The sequence below is a fragment of the Pogona vitticeps genome, chromosome 1, assembly GCF_051106095.1.
Source record: "Pogona vitticeps strain Pit_001003342236 chromosome 1, PviZW2.1, whole genome shotgun sequence".
Classification (NCBI taxonomy): Eukaryota; Metazoa; Chordata; class Lepidosauria; order Squamata; family Agamidae; genus Pogona; species Pogona vitticeps.
Genome location: NC_135783.1, coordinates 90,527,706 through 90,541,607, shown reverse-complemented (window position 1 = coordinate 90,541,607; position 13,902 = coordinate 90,527,706).

Sequence of the window (13,902 nt, the reverse complement as noted above, 5' to 3'; positions counted from 1 at the left end):
GGTCAGTTTGGAAAACAGAAAATCAAAGTCCGTCAAGTTTCTGACTCTAGAGAAAGACAAAGCTTTTCAGTGCTCAACGAAACTAATAAATTAATTTGAACTTTTTACAAAATAGGAGATATAATACCATTTTTAGATGATAGTTCCCAGAATCCTACAGTCAGTGGCCACTGCTAGTGAATTCTGGGAGTTGCAGTCCATGAAAACATTTCCTATCTCTTTCCACCTCACAGGTGGTTATTTATACTGCTTATATTGGTCACAGTACCTTGGCCAGCTTTGTATACTCAATGTTTTTAAGTTTAAATATTGTATTCTAATCATGTAACCTGCTTTGGGTCCTTTTAAAGGAGAAAGGTGGACTAAAAATATTTTAAACAAACTTTCTCATTTTCACATGGAAGTTAAAGAAGTGTGGGGGAATGAAAAAAAATTAATTATTGAGATTTATACAATGACTGATAGTGATCACAGTGGTTATTTATTTTATTTACATAATTTTTATCTCACCCTTCAGCCTTGGTACCATCAGGACACTCAACAAAAATGAAACTTCTATTGTTCTTATGTGAGGCTGGAATGTGTTCATAGGATGACACCCTGAATGGCAAGAGCCATAGAAACCCAGCCCTTTGAGGAAAAGGTTGAGGGAAAATGGCGTGTTTAACCTGGAGAAGACTGAGAGTTGATATGATAGCCATATTCAAATATTTGAAGTGTGAGCCATTTGTCAGTGGAATAAATTGCCTCAGAGGTTGGTGGACACCTGTTTAGCTGTGAATTTCCTGCACTGACAGGGAGCTGAACACAGTTAACTTTCAGCTCTAACATTCCATGACTGTATGATTCTAGTATGTTAGGCCGAGAAATGGTGATTGGCCAAAGGTTACCCCATGAACTTTGTGGGAGAGTTTTCAAAACCTGGGTTGTGACTACATTGAAAAATAATGTGGGGGACTGGGACAGTTGGATTTTGTATTATTTTCCATTCACTATGTGACATACAAGTCAATGTGAATCGGTCCAGAGTTCTTCCCCTCACTTAATAGTATCTTTCTCTGCTGCTGGGGTCCAAATTCTTATGCCCAAAACCTTTTAATATCTTCAGTCTCAAAGACATATCAAGATGTTTCTTATGTAATGTATTCTTCAATTTGGGTTTTTTAAAGCCAACAATATGGCAGAAGTAAATAGCTTCTACACATCATCTTAAAAGAATCTGATTATATAGGAACTTTTTTGAGGAGTTACCTGATACTAACATTAACACTTCAAAAGACTTTTGTGCTACCTCCAAGTGCTTTTCTCTTGTGGCAATATATAAATTTCAAATTCACAAAAGCCACAGCAGAAGGTCAGTAACCAACACAGCATAAAAAGATGTCAGAAGTGATTGTTTTTAGATTCAGAAAAAAATGCACAACAAGAAGCTGCCTTAATGCTGCTGTTATATTTTCATTGGAATGTTATTTCTAAAGTTTCATTTCCCTTCACTAACAGTTTCCAGGGTAGTATTATGAATGCCCTAGTAACCTGCAAAATGATAGCAGCTCAGAAGCTTCTGGCTGCTGGAAACAGAATGCTGGACCAGATGAAGATCAGGTAAACAAGCCAGGCTCTTATGTGAAATCTAACAAATATATGTGCTTTTGACCATGTAAACTATGGCACTATGTAAATCACCAGGCTAGCTTTTAAACCAAGCCACCAATCACCATGCTTTAATAGACATTTTTAATCACATCCTAGGGATGGACAATGTATTTGGACAGTTGGGGGAAAATGGATTGAATCAGGACTGTTTGCATGACTCCAGGGTGACCCTAGAGCAGAACAAGGAGACTCTGGCTATCTTGAATGGAGCAATATACCTAAAGATCTTTCATCCCACCTTAATGAAGTTAAATCATTTTAAAAGATTGCCAGTGATTCGAATGGAGGAAAAAGGAAAACAAAAACATAGAAAATAGCAGTAGACTGAGTTGCTGGTACAAAGGGAGGCACGTTCTAGTTAACCCAACCCACAAGTCCAAGATTGGCCCTGGATGCTCCGATCACTGAAGTATTAGGGAGGACTTAGACTGAGGTCACTGTATTGTACTTTCCCCTTCGGAGCTGCAGGACAAAGTGACAGAGTTACTTTGCTGTTTAGATCAAATTCTTCAAAAAAGTATCTGGTTTATGAATGTGCGATATTGTACTTCTGCATCCATGATACAACTTGCCAGCAAATGATGTGATATTGCTGCACAATGTAGTGCCTACCCTGTTCCCCCGAAAATAAGGCCTAACCTGAAAATAAGCCCTAGTATGATTTTTCAGGATGCTCATAATATAAGCCCTACTCCAAAAATAAGACCCAGTTGAGTGAAACCCCGCCCTCCACCATTGTATAGCAACCAGAAAATGCTAGGACTGCATTTGAATAAATGTAGATTGTTAAACATGAAAAAACAAACCCTGAAAATAAGCCCTAATGCGTTTTCTGGAGCAAAAATTAATATAAGACCCTGTCTTATTTTCGGGAAAACACGGTACATGACCATAAAAAAAAAGGATGCAAAATTTTACATAGCAAAGGGCAGCCTGAATGTTGATGATTCACATGCTAGCAGTCAAGGTGGTCTACAGCAGTGGTCCCCAATCGTTTCCAAACCGCAGACTGGTTTAGCATACGGGCAGTGTATGTCTGTGCATGAGTGGGCAGGGTGAGCGTGGGCACCCGTGTGTGGGAGGGGCATCCATATGTGCATGTGGGAGGCCGCACATACTTCCGTGCGTGCCTGAGCAGGGCATGTGTGCGTGTGTGTGCCCCCCCGGGAGATCTGTCTCCAGGGCCCAGTCTTGGTCACTACCATTTCTTCTAGGCATTTTGATTATTTTATGGATTCAAGTCATAGATACCTAGAGAACTTGTTGAAAACAGCCCTGACAAATGCTTTGTGTTTGGGTGGTTAACAGGTGAAAAAAAGAGTCAGCTTCTGGGATTTCCCCCTGCTTGGTGTGTCCTTGTGAATGATAGTGAGGAGGCCACATTGGTGTTGTCAACTTTCAGGCTGCCCTTTGCTATATAAAGCTTGACATCATTTTTCCTGCTGGCAATGTGGGCACAATACTGAACAGTAATATTGGGCCGTTTTCTGGAGTTTTGAATTGTGGATACAGAAGCACAATATCCCACATCCACAAACTGGAGGAGTTTTGCTTTTTTGGGAAGAATTGAGTTCTAACTTTTCAAAACAGAAGTTAAGTATACATATACTATGGACAAATTCCAAAAGAAACTTTCCTCATGTTGAATTATCCAGTGCTACATGATCTCAGAAGGTGATCTGTACCATGGTTGCTGGGGGAGAGCAGAACCAAGAAAAGCTGGGATGTTGCTGCAGTTCCTCTGTGCCAAAATATTTTGAAGGGCTATCTAGGTCTTAAGGAAATAGTGAAGCTAAGGTGTCAGTAAGTGCAATATATTAAACAGAGAAATATATATACTCTTTAATCTCTCAGGTAAACTAATGTTGCCATGCCCACTCTGCAAAATGCAGACTAGGAAGCTATCTTCCAGCTTCCAAATCATTGCTCTACAAACAGGCTGCCAGCATGTTTCCCAAAAGATGTCCCCTTGTCTTTTGAAATATAAAAAAGGAGGGCTGGGAGTTAGCATAGATTGTCATTTGAAACCAAGGTAAAAATTATCCATACTAGGTAAAAGATGAACAGTGAAGAAAGATAGGAAAAATCAACTCATTTGAAATGTGGTGCCGGAGGTGACCTTTACATACAATCATAAAGGCAAATATGTACCCTGTTTCCCCCAAAATAAGACCTAACCTGAAAATATGCCCTAGTATGATTTTTCAGGATTCTTGTAATATAAGCCCTACCCCCCCCAAAAAGCTCCAGTTAAGTGGAACCCTGCCCTCCATGATTGTGCAGCAGCCAGAAGATGACATGACTGTATTTGAATAAATGTAGATTGTTGGACATGGGAAAAATCCCCTGAAAATAGGCTCTAATGCATTTTTGGAACAAAAATTAATACAAGACCATATCTTATTTTTGGGAAACACCGTAGGTGCTCAATCAAGTAAAATCTGAACTCTCATTAGAGCAAACATGGGTAAACTGAGGTTTCCATATATAATGGAAATACAGAACTTACTGGAAAATAAAACATTGCTGAGAAAAATGGTGTATGAAGGGGGACACTAGAAAGAAAGAACAACTTAAAATGAGATGCTGTTGGTTTGCAAGATCTGAGCAGAGCTGTTAATGATGGGACATTTGCAAGGTCATTAACTCCTATAATCCCCACACATCAGAAATGACTTGATGGCATGTAACATTTTTGGACATTTTTCAAAATTACCAACCAATTGTATAGTGACAAGATGGGTGGAATGAAGACTACAACAGGAGACCATGACACGATATAGGCACCAAAGCTCTATTAACATCAAATAAGACTATCCCCAGCCACAAAGCAAAAAATGTAATTTCACAGCTTAATGAGCAAGCTTCTGATTATTTGTTCTGTTTTCTTTTTAATATATATATAATTTTGTTTTAATATCTGTATTTTAAAAATTTATATTCTTGTGGTGTCTCTACAAAGATGCAGAATCTACTTGCAAATATGATTCTGATAACCCTGTTTGGCCAGGAAGAAGTTTAAAAGTTAGCTAAGAGTCCCTTCGTGGATTGCTGCCTTGTCGTGGCGAAGGGGCTTGAGTAACTCAAAGAAGCTATGGGCTATGCCGTGCAGGGACACCCAAGACGGACAGGACATAGTGGAGAGTTCCGACTAAACGCAATCCACCTGGAGTAGGAAATGGCAATGCCACTCCAGTATCTTTGCCAAGAATGCCCCATGATCAGAAACAAAAGGCTAAAAGATATGACACTGGAAGATGGGCCCCTCAGGTCGAAAGGCGTCCAACATGCTACTGAGGAAGAGCAGAGGAGAAGTACAAGTAGCTCCAGAGCTAATGAAGTGGTTGTGCCAAAGCCAAAAGGATGCTCAGCTGTGGATGTGCCTGGAAGTGAAAGGAAAGTCCAATGCTGCAAAGAAAAATACTGCATAGGAACCTGGAATGTAACATCTATGAAACTTGGGAAGCTGGAGGTGGTCAAAAAGGAGATGGCAAGAATAAACATTGACATCCTGGGCGTCAGTGAACTAAAATGGACGGGAATGGGCGAATTCAATTCAGACGGTTATCATATCTACTATTGTGGGCAAGAATCCCGTAGAAGGAATGGAGTAGCCTTCAAAGTCAACAAAAGAGTGGGAAAAGCTATACTGGGATACAATCTCAAAAATGATAGAATGATGTCAGTAAAAATCCAAGGCAGACCTTTCAACATCACAATAATCCAAGTTTATGCACCAACCACGACTGCTGAGGAGACTGAAATTGAACAATTTTATGAATATTTACAACACCTTCTAGAACTGACACCAAAGAAAGATGTTCTTTTCATTCTAGGGGATTGGAATGCTAAAATCGGGAGTCAAGAGATAAAGGGAACAACAGGAAAGTTTGGCCTGGGAGTTCAAAACGAAAAAGGGCAACGGCTAATAGAGCTTTCTCAAGAGAACAAGCTGGTCATCACAAACACTCTTTTCCAACAACACAAGAGGCGACTCTATACATGGAAATCACCAGATGGGCAATATCGAAATCAGATTGATTATATTCTCTGCAGCCAAAGATGGAGAAGCTCTATACAGTCAGCAAAAACAAGACCTGGAGCTGATTGTGGCTCTGATCATCAGCTTCTCATAGCAAAATTCAAGCTTAAACTGAAGAGAGTAGGAAAAACTACTGGGCTACTCAGGTATAATCTAAACCACATCCCTTATGAATACACAGTGGAAGAACAGATTTAAGGAACTAGACTTGGTGGACAGAGTGCCTGACGAACTTTGGATAGAGGCTCGTAACATTGTACAGGAGGCAGCAACAAAAACCATCCCAAAGAAAAGGAAATGCAAGAAAGCAAAGTGGCTGTTCAAAAAGGCCTTAGAAATAGCAGAGATGAGAAGGGAAACAAAATGCAGGAGAGATAGTGAAAGTTACAGAAAATTGAACGCAGACTTCCAAAGAACAGCAAGGAGAGACAAGAGGGCCTTCTTAAATGAACAATGCAAAGAAATAGAGGGAAATAACAGAAAAGGAAAAGGAGGAGGACCAACAAGGACATGTTGCCCCCTTCACGAATACAAAAACCAGAGATCTGGAATATTAGAGGAACATTTTGTGCAAAGATGGCCATGATAAAGGACAAAAATGGGAGGGACCTAACAGAAGCAGAAGACATCAAGAAGAGGTGGCAAGAATACACAGAGGAATTATATCAGAAAGATTTGGATATCCCGGAGAACCCAGACAATGTAGTTGCGGACCTTGAGCCAGACATCCTGGAGAGTGAAGTCAAGTGGGCCTTAGAAAGCCTGGCTAACAACAAGGCAAGTGGAGGTGATGACATCCCAGTTGAACTATTTAAAATCTTAAAAGATGATGCTGTTAAGGTGCTACATTCAATATGCCAGCAAGTTTGGGAAACTCAACAGTGGCCAGAGGATTGGAAAAGATCAGTCTACATCCCTATCCCAAAGAAGGACAGTGCCAAAGAATGCTCCAACTACTGTACAATTGCACTCATTTCATACGCTAGCAAGGTTATGCTCAAAATCCTACAAGGTAGGCTTCAGCAGTATGTGTACCGAGAACTCCCAGAAGTACAAGCTGGATTCCGAAGAGGCAGAGGAACTAGAGACCAAATTGCTAACATGCGCTGGATTATGGAGAAAGCCAGAGAGTTCCAGAAAAATGTCTACTTCTGCTTCATTGACTATGCAAAAGCCTTTGACTGTGTGGACCACAGCAAACTATGGCAAGTCCTTAAAGAAACGGGAGTGCCTCACCACCTTATCTATCTCCTGAGAAACCTATATGTGGGACAGGAAGCAACAGTTAGAACTGGATATGGAACAACTGATTGGTTCAAAATTGGGAAAGGAGTACGACAAGGCTGTATATTGTCCCCCGGCTTATTTAACTTATATGCAGAATACATCATGCGGAAGGCTGGACTGGAGGAATCCCAAGCCGGAATTAAGATTGCCGGAAAAAATATCAACAACCTCCGATATGCAGATGATACCACTCTGATGGCAGAAAGTGAGGAGGAATTAAAGAACCTTGTAATGAGGGTGAAAAAGGAGAGAGCAAAAAACTGCCTGAAACTCAACATCAAAAAAACTGGTCCCATCACCTCCTGGGAAATAGAAAGGGAAGATATGGAGGCAGTGACAGATTTTATTTTCTTGGGCTCCATGATCACTGCAGATGGAGACAGCAGCCACAAAATTAAAAGACGCCTGTTTTTTGGGAGGAAAGCGATGAGAAACCTAGACAGCATCTTAAAGAGCAGAGACATCACCTTGCGAACAAAAGTCCGAATAGTCAAAGCTATGGTTTTTCCTGTCGTGATGTATGGAAGTGAGAGCTGGACCATAAAGAAAGCAGACTGCTGAAGAATTGATGCCTTTGTATTGTGGTGCTGGAGGAGGCTGTTGAGAGTCCTCTGGACTGCAAGGGGAACAAACCTATCAATTCTAAAGGAAATCAACCCTGAGTGTTCACTGGAAGGACAGATCCTAAAGCTGAGGCTCCCGTACTTTGGCCATCTCATGAGAAGACTCCTTGGAAAAGACCTTGATGTTAGGAAAGTGTGACGGCAAGAGAAGGGGACGACAGAGGAAGAGATGACTACTGGACAGTGTCTGCGAAGCAACCAACATGAATTTGACACAACTACGGGAAGCAGTGGAAGATAGGAGGGCCTGCCGTGCTCTGGTCCATGGGTTCACGAAAAGTCAGACACGACTAAACGACTAAACAACAACAACAAAGAGTCAGGTAATTCTATCATGATTGACAGAGTAATTAGTTCAGATTGCCTCAGACAGGATTTCCCTTTTGAAAACTTTTCCACTTTGAAAGCCTAGGTGAGGAGACTGGTGTTAGAAATCCTGAGACCGTTTACTGAAGACACATGGCAAAATATCCCCCTTTCTAGAGGATTGTCACTCCATCACTTTCTTTAAAGCATACTTTTTTTTAAAAAAAAAGCTCTTTACAGAAAACCTTTCTGTTCAGTCTATTTCTGTGCTCTCCCTATAAATATGTCCCTCTCCCACCCACAAATGTATACAATGATTCATTTCACAAAGCCCCTGCTAGCTAGCCTGTACCACACATGCTCAGTCTCATAACAAAGTGGCTGTTCTTTCCTTCTGAAAGGCCTTTTTTGAGGATTGATATTTCAGCCCCTGCAGTCTGGATTCTTTCTAAATACAAACAGTGAGTGGGCCAAGCATTTTCTTTCAAGATAAATTTTTAAACAAAAAACAAGTTTATGTGATCTGTTTTAAACTCTGGGACATTTAGGGCCAACTGTATCTGGATGGGACGTAGTTTTACTTTAAAGAACTTGAAAACCCTTTGCCCAATTTGGTTTTGATCTGAAGTCCAATTTCAAAGTTATAATGTTTGTTTGGATTTCCTCCATTTTTAGACTGGCCTTGTAGAGTGCTGATTTGCTGTGCCAGCACCAAACAATTGTGCACTCTCATGCAGCAATAATCAACCTTTGCATTTTAGAATATTATTTTGTTTGCAGCTCAGTTCCTTATGCATTACTTATTGCACTATTACGATTGACTACATGTGTGTGATTGTGGAAGCATCCTTGTTGTATTAGCTTTGAGTGGATGGCTCACAAGTAGGGAATGAGGGTTATCTTTAGCCTTGGCTGTTTTTCCCTTTTACTCATTTAGTGTAATGGTAAGAAGCCTGTTTACCTTTACATCCTCCTTAATCTATTAGCCTTACTGGGTGCTTTCATTCCCCCCCACTAGGCACCCCTAAAAATCCTACATTCAGGCTCTACAAAGCCAGTGTTTGCTTTATTCTACTCACCGATGACAAGCCAACTTTTTGTTTCAGCTGTTTCTTTCCAGTCTGGAAAGATAAAATTCCACTGCCGCTGGAATATTACCAAAGAAGCTACCTCTTTTGGTTATTGTAGGTTTTTTGGGGCTGTTTGGCCGTGTTCTGAAGGTTGTTCTTCCTAACGTTTCACCAGTCTCTGTGGCCGGTATCTTCAGAGGACAGCACTCTGTTCTTCTTTGCTTTACCTTGCCTATATGCAAGTATCAAGCCACCATTCCTCTGGGCTGGGTGGCTGCCAGTCAAGATCCTGTGTCTCACTGACTCTGCCAGGAAACTCACCAATTGCCTTCTCCAATATTACAAACTGCCCCCTTACCCTTTGAGTGTTATAAAAAAACAGCCTATACCATGTTTGCCTTGTCTATGTGTTGGTCTTCTGTGCTATAGAGGGCAGGTGGGGAGAAAATCCACAAAGGGCTGAGAGGTAGGAAATGTGACTGGCTTCCAGTGAGGGAGATGATGGGGAACATCCTTGGCACCAGCTTTGCTTTCACAGAATCCTGTGATGTCAGCTGTACACTCTCAGGAGATGGGGGGGGGGGGAAATCCAAGAAACTGTGGTATTGGCTGGGAAGAATTGCCTGGCTGCTGGAGGAGAAAAAGTAAGTGGCCTAGGAAGCAACAGCTTCCCTTATATGGGATTCAAAGAAGAGTGGGAGCCAGGGAAGACACATCAGGAGGCTAAGGGGACTCAATTGACTTAGAATGCTAGTTTCCCCCATTTATTTAACTGTAGATTATCTCTTCTTAAGGACTGGCATTTCAAATTTTACAATGCAGGAAGCAAAAATGTAAAGTACTGCTTCATGGAGAATGTGATTTCAATTTTAGCAAGTCAGAGCAAAACATTGCCTTATTTTAATTTGGACCAATGGAGTTAAGACTGGCCTTCTCTACTAAACTACCAAGAAATAGCCTGTAATCCTGCACCTGTACAATAGTGCTTTCATTTTGTAGTGTCCAATGATGAAAATCGAAGGTGTCATAGCTGTGTGGTAGGGTATGTCATTTATGTGCAAAAGGTTCAGTTGCTGACATTCCTAATTAAATCTTTTAGGCAGCAGATCTGGGAAATCTTATTCTGGGACTCTGTTCTCCTTTAAAGCAGACAATACCATGCTAAATGGACCCATGTTGTGAACAGATATGGCAGCACTGTCAGATCTTCACTGAGTTAATTGTTGCAATAGAAACAGCACAGATTCATGATCTCCCATGTAGCCAAAGCCTCATGCTTATGTACCAAAAATATATGGGGGAAAAAAAAGGTCTGTCAAATAAATGTATTAAAAGGCTTTATTCACAATACTTTTTTTTACAAATATAATTCTTAAAAATTAAGCTTTTGATCTCTTGTAACACCAGAGATTTCTATAAAGGTGGGAAAAGACTAAGTTGGATTTGCACAAATTAAAAAAAACATTGTAATTACACAAAATGACTGCATGAGAAGTTTACCATATCAACAAGTTGTCATTTGGAATTGCAGAGCTGTTATACAACACATTAAAATTAGTGATTTTCAGGATTTAATATATATTTAAACAACTGCATTGTGATATGATAAAGAGCAATGGAAGTTTAGACACAGTCTAAACAAGACAATGCATTTTACAAATGAAAACGGCCTTACCTTTAAATTATATACTATGGTCAGCCTTTGCTCAGTCACCCCATGGTTACCTCCCTTGAACATACAGGGTTAACAGTGTTATTTCCAACCTGACTATGTCAAAGTTGCTCCAACATACTAAATGGTAATTCTGAAGCCATTTATATCACTGTAAATAATCTCAGGATTGTAGCCATAGCTTTTTAAATGGTGATCACTCTGAAATTTTGTACTTTTGTGTTTGTATTAAACACAATATCACTCATTTTGAATATACAAATGTGTTTCTCACATACTTTTGCAGTTTTATAGGGTATACAATCTTCTTGTCTACTTCATATTACTTTACAAAAAGGTACAATATAGTGCATCTTGTACATACAACCTGATTACTGTATGCTACAGGATCATAAAAATGTTGTGCTCTTTCAATATTAACACTCATGAAAAATCACTATAATTACAACTTCCTGTAAAGAAGAATATGATATTGTTTGAAATACCTGTGTGGATAACTTTAAGGAGATCATACCTGTTTAAATTATCAGGGTCACCTGCCCTGGGACATAGGGTTAGACTAACTGAATTTCTTTGAACCACAATATTCATTTCATATTATATTAGTAGTCCATTACTAAAAATAAATTATTATATAAGGGCTACATTGGGCTTTATGCATGAACATCTTTACTCGTTCAGCTGCTCATAGTCTAGAGAGTGTCTGTGAAGGCTATTTCAACCTAGTAAGATACAGTTATTGGGAAGGTCTGTTACACAGATGGAAAATATTAGCTGAAATCCTGTTGCATTCTTCCACAAAAAGCATAACTTCTAGTTGTTCCTAGCTGGAATTTAATGAGTCCACATTGAGATTCCCAAGCCAGTAGGTGTGCACACCTCCAAGCATTCCAGTGGTGACATTGCCAGCTAGGAATAGTTGAAGGTTATGCATTTTGCCCTCCACATGCATAATAACAAAGCTACAAGATTTCAGCCAGTATCTGATTAATTAAAATGTGGCCTATCAATCTTACTTTTTTACTTTCTAAAATAAGCATACTGGATCTTTTTATATTAGTAGCTGATTAAATAAGTATCTAACAGGACTTGCTTTAAAACAGATGACATGGTCTAGCTGCATGGTCTAACTGCAAGATAAACCATTGATTAATACTGAAAAGGGGATTTGATAAACAGCCTATTCAAAAAGGAGGATGCAATGTTTTTAGGTACGCAGAAGAACTACATTAAAGACAAATTAATACTGAATAAACAAAGATCAATGCAATTCTACAGGTGTGATCTTGGAATACAAAATTTGGAAGAGGCACTCCTGGCCTATGACTTTCCTCTTACATGATGTCAAGCAGGGTTTAGGATATTTCACGTAGATAGTGGTAGCAGACTGTTGATTCATGAAGCCGTAAGGTGGAATTGCAGGGAGGATATATTAGTAGATGTCTGTGATGGAAAGAATTCTGAGGAAAGATAAACCATAATGGTGCTACAGACTCTAATATCAACGGTAAAAGGTAAGGTAAACGTTCCCCTTGATATTTAGTCCAGTCGTGTCCAACTCCATGGGGTGGTGCTCATCCCTGTTTCCAAGTCGTAGAGCCAGCGTTTGTCTGTAGACAGTTTCCATGGTCATGTGGCCAGCACGACTAGACACGGAACGCTATTACCTTCCCACTGAGGTGGTACCTATTTATCTACTCACATTTTACATGCTTTCAAACTGCTAGGTTGGCAGGAGCTGGGACAAGCGACGGGAGCTCACTCCGCCGCGTGGATTTGAACTGCTGATTTTTTGACCTTGCAGCTCAGAGGCTTTGCGGTTTAATCTGCAGTGCCACCACATCCCACTAATATCAATGATAGGTCTCAAAAATGGTAAGTACTGCCTCAGTGGAAATAAAAATCTTAGGCAACTGATATAAACAGTCACAATCTGTGGATGTTGGATGACCAAAGTGGTCAAAACAATAAAGCAATAGTACAATAGACATAAACAGTCTTTGTTGAACTAAAGCTGTTACACAGATTGCAACATTCTAACATTAAGATGTAAAAAACTATGACCAATTTGCATTGCACATTATTAGCTCATACAGATAACCTTTGCCCTACATATACTTTTGAAAAGTGCATTAACCTTAAAAAAACAGGTTTAACAATCAATACCACTAGACTTACATCATTCTGAGTTACAAGTCTGGAAATCAGGTACAGCAGCATATATTTTAACCTGGTGCTCTCTACTCAGTTATGTATCACAGAAATTCCACTTCAGATGCCAGGTTGAGCAGCCAAGGAGCCACTCTTATTTGTTCAGAATGTCAGGGCACTTAAATTCACTCTAATTTCCCTTTTAAACTACACACAATAGTTGTTCCTTTGATATGACAAAATGCTCATTGTTGAAGAAACATATTACTGTGAGCAGTGAAACAAATACAGTATCTATGCAATGGGTGTTTTAGGGAAAAATAGATTGAACTAGATCACCACCATCATTATTTAGAACTGCAGAGCTGGAAGGGATCCTATGGATCATGGAGTCCAGCCTCTGTTAAGAGGCACAGTGGGGAATCAAACTCTCATCCTAGATGCCTAGACAACCAAGCTAGTCATCAGTTCTATTACATTTGGCTTTCTTCAGTTCATACTCATAGACACAAAAATATAGAAAGTAACCTAGAAACCAATTTGTTGCTGATGTTCAGAAACAAACTGGTTCTTTAGATAAAATAAGGACACGTACTTTCCATTTCAGCATCAACAATGAAGTATGCTTTAAATTTAACATTTACCATAATGCTGATCTTCAACTCATTAAGCCTTAAAACATGTTATCATTTTTAAAAAAATTAACCAAGGGTACACAAATGTGTAAAACAGGATTGGCGACGTGTGGCTCTCTATATGTGGCATTGCAATTCCCAGCATTTCTCACCATTGACTACAGTAGCTTTAGGTTACTGAAATTATAACCCAACAACATTTGGAATGCCACATATCACCAATCTCTGGTGTAAAGAAGTTAGGAAATACAAACTACAATGTTCAGGACAAGACACTGTGTTGAAAAATTTCTCTCATAGTTTGACTGATTTTCTGAACTATGAGGAAGTAAACAGGAATCAGAAACTAACAATGGTTCAAATCAAATTAAAAAATGTATAAACTTTTATTAGACTAGTTCTTGTGATGGCTAAAATGAGCCACATACCTATGCATACCCAACTGCAACCAAAATATTCTAGG